The following is an 8,289-nucleotide window of genomic DNA, read 5'->3' on the forward strand; positions in this document are numbered from 1 at the left end:
TACAATATAACTCCCAAACCAATTATTTTTTACATTTTAATATCGGTGTATATTAACATTGTTTGTATTGCTCGGTATTTAGTTAATATGTGGTGTATTGTGGACTTTTTGACTTTCTTCTTTTTTGCAATGTCTTTGTGAGTTACCCCAGTTTCTCTCTTGAGTTCGCGCTTGTTTTTAATACTACATGTACCAGGACACAATAACCAGATGCTGAAAAGATATTGTTGTGCTTAAAACAATTAAATTTCTTATTTATGGGCATAGCACCAAAATGAATACTAAGCAACGTTTTCAAATGTTATTGTGTAATTCTGAATTTGCTCCATTGCATTTTTTTAAGTTTCGTGCAAGTGATACTATGATCTTTCAGCAATTTTCAAGTGTTGATTGTTAGCAAAACCCAACGTTTTGTATGTTTGTTAATTGGCATAGATTAAATACGTAACTTCAATTTAATGCATTGATTCTAAACACCATTGTGTGTTGTATCAAACAAATCAACTAGTACGTGACTAATTTATCTTTTTCCAGACAGGTGGATTTAAAAAAAATCAAATTGCGGTTTGTTTGATCTCAATTGTTTGTAATCTTTCAAGAACGATTAATTTGTATATCAGAGTGAATGTTCAGAAGACTTAGTTCATTTCACATGTATACTCATAAATATGAATTGAACTCAATTTTTAAGATTCTTATATTTATTTTCACAATATCTGATAGGTTCTACAATGTATAATAAAAAGGCATTTTCCTCGCCTACACGGATATAACAGACCAATTATGTTGCTCAGATGTTTCCGATATTTATTATAAAAATCACAATTACAATCAAAACCCAATATAACGTTTGCTCAATGCTGACTGACTTTAAGGTAGGCCATGATTATATATTACGTTCACATTTGTGTTGCTTATCAATAATTCATTGTATCAACAACAGTTGGTAGACAAATACAGAAACAAATACAAACAAAACAAGAGGCTCTCAAGAGCCTGAATCGCTCACCTGAATTTTTTTGGTTTAATCTCTCATCAATGATTATTTTGGCTTTTCAATTTATTTAAATGTTCTTTGAATCGTCCTATTTTCTTCAAAAGCAAAAAAAAATCATTTTCTCCTATGTTCTATTTTAGCCATAGGAGCTATGTTTCTTGACATACAAGGAAATGAAATATAAAATTTATACTAGATACTCTGAAACTCTGAAACTCATTTAGCCTAAGTTTGGCTGAAATTGATACAGCAGTTTCATAAGAGAAGATTTTTTAAAGTAAGTCAACATGATGAACAAATTGTGAAAAGTCTTTAAAGGGCAATAACTCCTAAAGAGGTCAATTGACAATTTTGGTCAAATTGACTTATTTGTAGATCTTACTTTGCTGATCATATTTGCTGTTTACTGTTTATCTTTATCTATAATAATATTCAAGATAATGACAAAAAACTGCAAAATTTCCTTAAAATTACCAATTAAGTGGCAGCAACCCAACAATTGGATGTTTGATTCATCTGAAAATTTCAGGGCTGATAGATATTGACCTAATGAACATTTTTACTCCATGTCAGATTTGCTCTTAATGCTTTCGTTTTTGAGATATAAGCCAAAAACTGCATTTGACCCCTATGTTCTATTTTAAGTAACGGCGGCCATGTTTTTTGACGGATCAAAAATCATAGCACACACTTTGTGCAGGATGATCTAAGGAACAACCATGCTAAGTTTTAACCAAATCCATTCAGTAGTTTCAGAGGAGAAGATTTTTTAAAGTTAGCAAATATGATGAACAAATTGTGAAAAATTGTCATTAAAGGACAATAACCCCTTAAGGGGTCAATTGACAATTTTGGTCATATTAACTTATTTGTAGATCTTACTTTGCTGATCTTTTTTGCTGTTTACAGTTTAATCTTTATCTATAATAATATTCAAGATAATGACCAAAAACTGCAAAATTTCCTTAAAATTACCAATTAAGTGGCAGCAACCCAACAATGGTTTGTTTGATTCATCTGAAAATTTCAGGGCTGATAGATCTTGACCTAATGAACATTTTTACCCCATGTCAGATTTGCTCTAAATGCTTTCGTTTTTGAGATATAAGCCAAAAACTGCATTTGACCCCTATGTTCTATTTTAAGTAACGGCGGCCATGTTTTTTGACGGATCAAAAATCGAAGCGCACATTTTGTGCAGGATATACTAAGGAACAATCATATTAAGTTTCATTCAAATCCATTCAGTAGTTTCAGAGGAGAAGATGTTTGAAAAATTGTTAACGACGACAGACGACGACGACGACGACGTCGACGACGACGGACGCCAAGTGATGAGAAAAGCTCACATGGCCTTTTAGGCCAGGTGAGCTAAAAATTAAAACAACTTTAACAGCGACGTAAAGGTGAAAGGCACAAATAACACCAAGTACTAGTAAATGAAATTATTATAAGTGAAATTAAATGTGTCAACCCTGGCAGAGATGACAAAACTCACTTTCATAATTTCTAATATTAATATTTAATTCTTTTTGTTTACACTTTCTGGAAACGGAAGGAATGAACTTTTATGCCTTGATTATGAAACGTTGCTTGTTCTGAAAGAAAAGACTTGGACAGATCACATTTCATGATTTTAATTTGTAGCGTTTCAAATAGTGTGATATGAAAAGTTAATCTATAAAGAGTTATTACTATGAACTACTATTGGCTTTTAAATAAGTGCAACGTACTGTTTGTTATCTGTGAGAATTATCAAAGAACTAAACAACCTATGAAAATATTCATATTCTGCAGAAAAGACTTCCAATTGTTAGCAAAATATGTCTATAAGTCAAACCACGCTAAATTCGTTCATTAATGTTATTTAATGCTGTATACTGTCTTTTGGATATATATATTGTAAATCCAATAAGCTGTATTTACTTACAGAAATAAAGTATCATTATTAAAATACAATCTAGTGCTTGGTGTATTGAGTGGAATGAAAAGCACTATAGTATTAAATGATTTTTTCACCAATACATGAGAGACGTGCAATAAATATCATCCAAATGTTAGCTAGAGGGAGGACGCAGATAGATGGTGTAACATCATACATACAGAAGATTTAAGACTACATATGAAATATAATTGTGAAATGTTGCAACATTATCTTCGAACACTTATCTAGTTGCCATTTTATTAACTTTCAATATATTTTATCTAGTATTATATGTTTAAAATAAAACCAACTTTGGGAACAATTGCTTTTTTCCCCAAAATAAAAACCAAAAAGATTCACGTCTTCATATAAAAGAATTAAAAAAAATATTTAGAATTAAAACATGGTTTCCATGATTTAAAGTAAATATCTGAATAACCTCATTTGACTTCAAGACAGCAGCAAACTAATATATCTTAAAGTCAAAATGAACGTCATGTTATACCATATGTCATGCTTCAAACTGGTAAGGTCTACACACGTTTTTAATATAATCAGAACAAACTACAGAGCAACAGTTGTCTGGTTTTTCCTCGGAGTTCAGTATTTTTGTGATTTTACTTATTTATAAGATAAACTGCACTAATAACGACACTGAGACTAGTTTTATGACTTGCTTCAAGCATAATCAGCAAACTTACTCAATAAAGTTAATATATGTATTAGAGACTACAAACCAAGCCACAAGGAAAGTATAATTACATATGATCTTAGATTGCTCATAGTTACTCAAATCTCAAATTCAGATAAAAATAGTTCAAATAAACATATTTGAGAATTTAGCAGTACAGTATATTTCACTATTTGTGTAGAAAGAATAGTAATGCAAACTAAAAACTGAAGACATCATCTTGCAAAATGGAAATATAAGAAATTTGAATCCCAAGTACAAACATTAAATAACAATGGCATACATATTTATCGATTATAGACATGATAGACTTTTGACGATATACGTTATATATATGGACCTGTTTAGATTATATTGACCGAGGATGAAGTCTGCGTTAAAGCCCTTGTTTTATATATTGCATATGTAATAATGTATTTGCGTTTAATGTTCTTTCTGTGTATTTTTAAATTGTATTTTGCAAGAAAATCAACATGTTATTTAATATATCTATATGTTTTATCAACTTCATTTCTTGTTGCATTAGCTTTCTTGTATTCTTCGCGTCTGCATTTGACATAAAATTCTTGAAATCTCCTGTTTAACTTGCAAATTCAATTTTAGTCTGCAGCGGTGCTTCCTATATGGTTGTTATGTGTGACGCCATGACGTCATGAATCTATTTTTATATATATATATTGACCGTCAATATGCATATAAATAGAAACATAGCGACAAAATACTTAAAATTAGAAACAAGGCTTCGGATACGTAAAATAATCTTTGAAACATGTGCTCCTAATAATTATATGTAATCTGGAATAAACATACTGTTAAGAAATACAGGTAAAAAAAACATACATACAACATTAAGACGTCATTGTAACATCAAAGGTTGAAGTACAAACACAAAAGACATTGGAGATGATGAAATACATTTAGGAGGCCCCTCATCGGGTTAACCAGGCAATAACATAATCACAAATATTTTGCCAATATAATCACATGATCATTAATTATTATTTTAAACAAGGTTATCAAATAATCGAAAATTCTTGAAATATTTGGTCTGTTAATCAAATATTCACTATAAAAACGGCCAAGTAATAACGTAATAAAAAAAAACCCTGAGGAACCTCATTATGTATTGTTGCTTTTCTTCATTTTAGGAAAAACACAGGAAGAAGCAATACAATATACTAAAATGAATGTAAGTAAAATATATAATGTGTTATGGCAAAATATGTAGACATTTGTATATCTTTACCCCAATTATGGTATAAATGTGATAATAATCTTTGCTGCATATTGATAAACAATATTTGAAAAAATCTTATGCACACAAAATCTTATAAAATTGAGAATTTTATGCATACAAAATTCTTGATGGTTTGACGCTGTAGTGAGTTTTTAATCACGCCAAAGTGCGATGGTGCAATTGTGATCCTATCTTGTTGATAGCTACTCCGAAATGCGATGGTTGTAATGCTGAAGTCCGATGGTCTACACAAACTTTTCATAGTGATATACATTCCGCCGTATTTGGCAAGACTTTTAAGAATTGTTGGTCCTCAATGCTATCCAACTACGTTCTTTTTTTGGCCTTTTTAACTTTTTTATTTGAGCGTCACTGATGAGTCTTTTGTGGACAAAACACGCGTCTGATGTAAAACAAAATTTCAATCCAGGTCTCTTTGAGGACTTTATGTAGAAATTCGAGATCACACATAAAATCAAAACTTGATTCTAGATCTGCTACTATTGCCATCGGCCTGCAACAGTGTGGCCACTACACGTTTATGTGACGTCTTTAACTCGATGACGTCTTTGTTTCAAGCGTGTGCTTGGTGGTTATAATCTTGCTCCTTCTTTCGCACGAACTTAAACCTGCTTATAATTTTATCTCACGGTTTAGAACTAGTACAATATTTAACAAGATTTTGAATTTCTTTTCTGACCAGGCAACTCATGTCACAATGACAAGCAAGATTTGTCAATTTCTGTACATATTTGCATATCGGTTGTGACTTTTACGAAGAAAAGTTAACATCTCTATTAGATAAAAATATTGTGAATATAGATACGTTATCTTATATGTCGCTTGAAGATCAGGTACTAAATGGAAAAGTCTGTCTATACGTTTTTGATACCGTTGGTTATCTTGTTTTTGTTTTGTTTCAAAAGATCTTTTAATATTAAAAAATAACACAATCATATTTAATTGCTGAAATTTAAACGCAAATTGCATCTTTTCATATTCAGTAAAGAGATTACAAAAAAACTTTAATCATGCACTGAACAAAAGTAATGTTCCATGAACATGGTTTTTTTTATCATTGAATGTGTCATTTTTTAACCTAAGTATAGGCCTACATAAAAAAAATATGTTTTGGAAGTTTGGTTGTATCTTTAACAAAAACTTTTCAAGCTGGCTATTACATCCTATTTTAACGATTGTTTGTATGTTTGATTTAAAAATTAGAGATTGTAATGAGACAAATATTTTTTGACTTTTTACAATAACTTAGATCTTTAAAAAAATACTATGTATGGCTTTTTTTTAATTTGCGATCACGAATTAACGAAGTATGTGTGTAAAACTTGCCTAGTATAGCTGGCAAAATAAAGGCCTATAATAATGTCATATTACAACTTATATCAATATCTAAACAATGACACAAGCAAGTTACGAACAAATACTATATCAACCAAATATGTCATTTTATTTTATCTTTTTAGGAAACTGAGATCGTACAGAAGGAAATAACGGTACATCCTGCACTAACAGTTGCATTTACTTCCGTAGCTGTATTGACAGTTTTAGTGGACATCATTTATATCATTGTCTGTTTTAAGGCCTTGAAGAAAACATTTCACAATCTTTCAATTTTGGCTCTATTTTTCAGCGACATAATTTTGGCAGTTTCATCAGCGATCTTTTCTTTATTACCTAAACATGAAACAATCGGATCTTGTTTACTCCAGCTATTTCTTAGTACATTTGGCTTGCAATCAAACTATTGTTTGATATTCCTTATGTGTTTACAAAAGTACTTAGTAGTGAAGTCGTTCAACTTTGGAACTTTTGGAAGATTTGATAAGAACAAATACATATACATAGGCGGATCTATGTGCCTCGTGCTCATTCTATCATCTGGTGGATTAATACTGATACCTCGTAAAGAATATATTCAGGTTTGCAGACCTACTGTTATATATGGAGAAAGGTTTTACATATTTGTCATTGTTACCTGTTTACCTACAACGGTAATTATGGTTTTGTTATTGATAATGTCAATAATTATTAGTTATCGTTTATGGAAAATTTATTTCAAAAGAAAAATTTCACCGATACGACCAATGTCAGAGCACATGAACATGACTGAACATGCGCAATCTTCTTTCGAAACAACAGCACAGAGTTCAACGATTTCACCAAACGATGTTTCAGTTAACCCAAGTCAGTCGGAAATTATTTCGGTTCAGGATATAGAAATTCACCAATTTGATTTAAATACTGATAATAAGGGGGGTAATTCAGCAACTGGAGAATCTAGTTGCAGTCCGAATCGCCGTACCTTGAATTATACACACTCTATGAACTTTATAACAACTGAAAAGAAAGTACAATGTATCCACGGTAACAGCTCAAACATTGATGTCAAACCATCAACTAGTATAGGTAACTTTACTACATTTCAAATGGAAAAAACGGTAAAAAATTATTCAACACGGCCCATATCAAAGACAAATGATGACAGCAATGAAGATAACTTGGGAATTGAAATGGTTGATTTGTCACACAATACTAATGTCTGTTCTACATCAACTCACGTCGGAAATTCAGTTAATGCCAGCATACGAGTTAAAACTTCTTGGGAGATCCGAGCATTTGTCACCACTCTCATTATTGCTTGTCAAACTGTAATATTAACAGGACCTTTTATTGCTTCGTATTGGACAGATCTGGTATCCAGTTCACCATTAACACTGCAGGCACGGCTACTGTTTTTTATCCCGTTTCTGTTCAACTCATTATCAAATCCTTTTATATACACTTGGAGAATACCAGAAATTTGACAGGAGTTCGGTAGACTCTTATGCGCACACACGTAATCATTCAGGCATGAAAATTATGAAATTCAACACTGAATATACTGCATTGAATTGTTTAAAAACTTGTACGTTGAAACAAATGATATTATGTTTGTTTGCATCTCAACTTCTTGAATATGTATTTATTTGGCAAAATCGCCCTCAATTCATATGAACAAAAACAAACATTTCTTTTTTCAGCAAAAACAAACAAGCATTCATCCATCTTTATTTACCTACAATTATCATTTCTTATATCATTGTTTGATTTCCTGTATGTACGTTATTTTGATTTTGTTGTATTTCTTACATCATTGTTCGTTTCCTTTGTGTACGTAATTTTGATTTTGGAGTATTAATAAAACTTTTCTCTGAAGAAAAATTCTTTATTTGTCCACATTTTCTGTATGCAGTTACCTCAGCGGGACCTTTCTTGTAATATGCGGTGATTACAATTATGTAAGTGCGAAGGGGAAAACAAAATTGGCAGAGAGAGTCAACAAACTTTAAAATCGCTTCGTCAACGAAATAATCTATATCTTATTGTACATGTATACACGTGCTTACCTGAATATCCATGATTCTTTGTTGATTGTTTACAAA

General features: G+C 31.2%; 1 long non-coding RNA gene across 1 annotated transcript; it reads left to right on the forward strand.

Moving 5' to 3' along the window:
- Positions 1-808: 808 nt before the first annotated feature.
- LOC143055425 (uncharacterized) lies at positions 809-6,923 on the forward strand. The gene is made up of 3 exons (XR_012972028.1): positions 809-875; positions 4,761-4,801; positions 6,331-6,923. It is a non-coding gene; the product is annotated as an uncharacterized LOC143055425 (long non-coding RNA).
- Positions 6,924-8,289: the final 1,366 nt, after the last annotated feature.

The sequence above is a fragment of the Mytilus galloprovincialis genome, chromosome 12 (assembly GCF_965363235.1).
Source record: "Mytilus galloprovincialis chromosome 12, xbMytGall1.hap1.1, whole genome shotgun sequence".
Taxonomy (NCBI): Eukaryota; Metazoa; Mollusca; class Bivalvia; order Mytilida; family Mytilidae; genus Mytilus; species Mytilus galloprovincialis.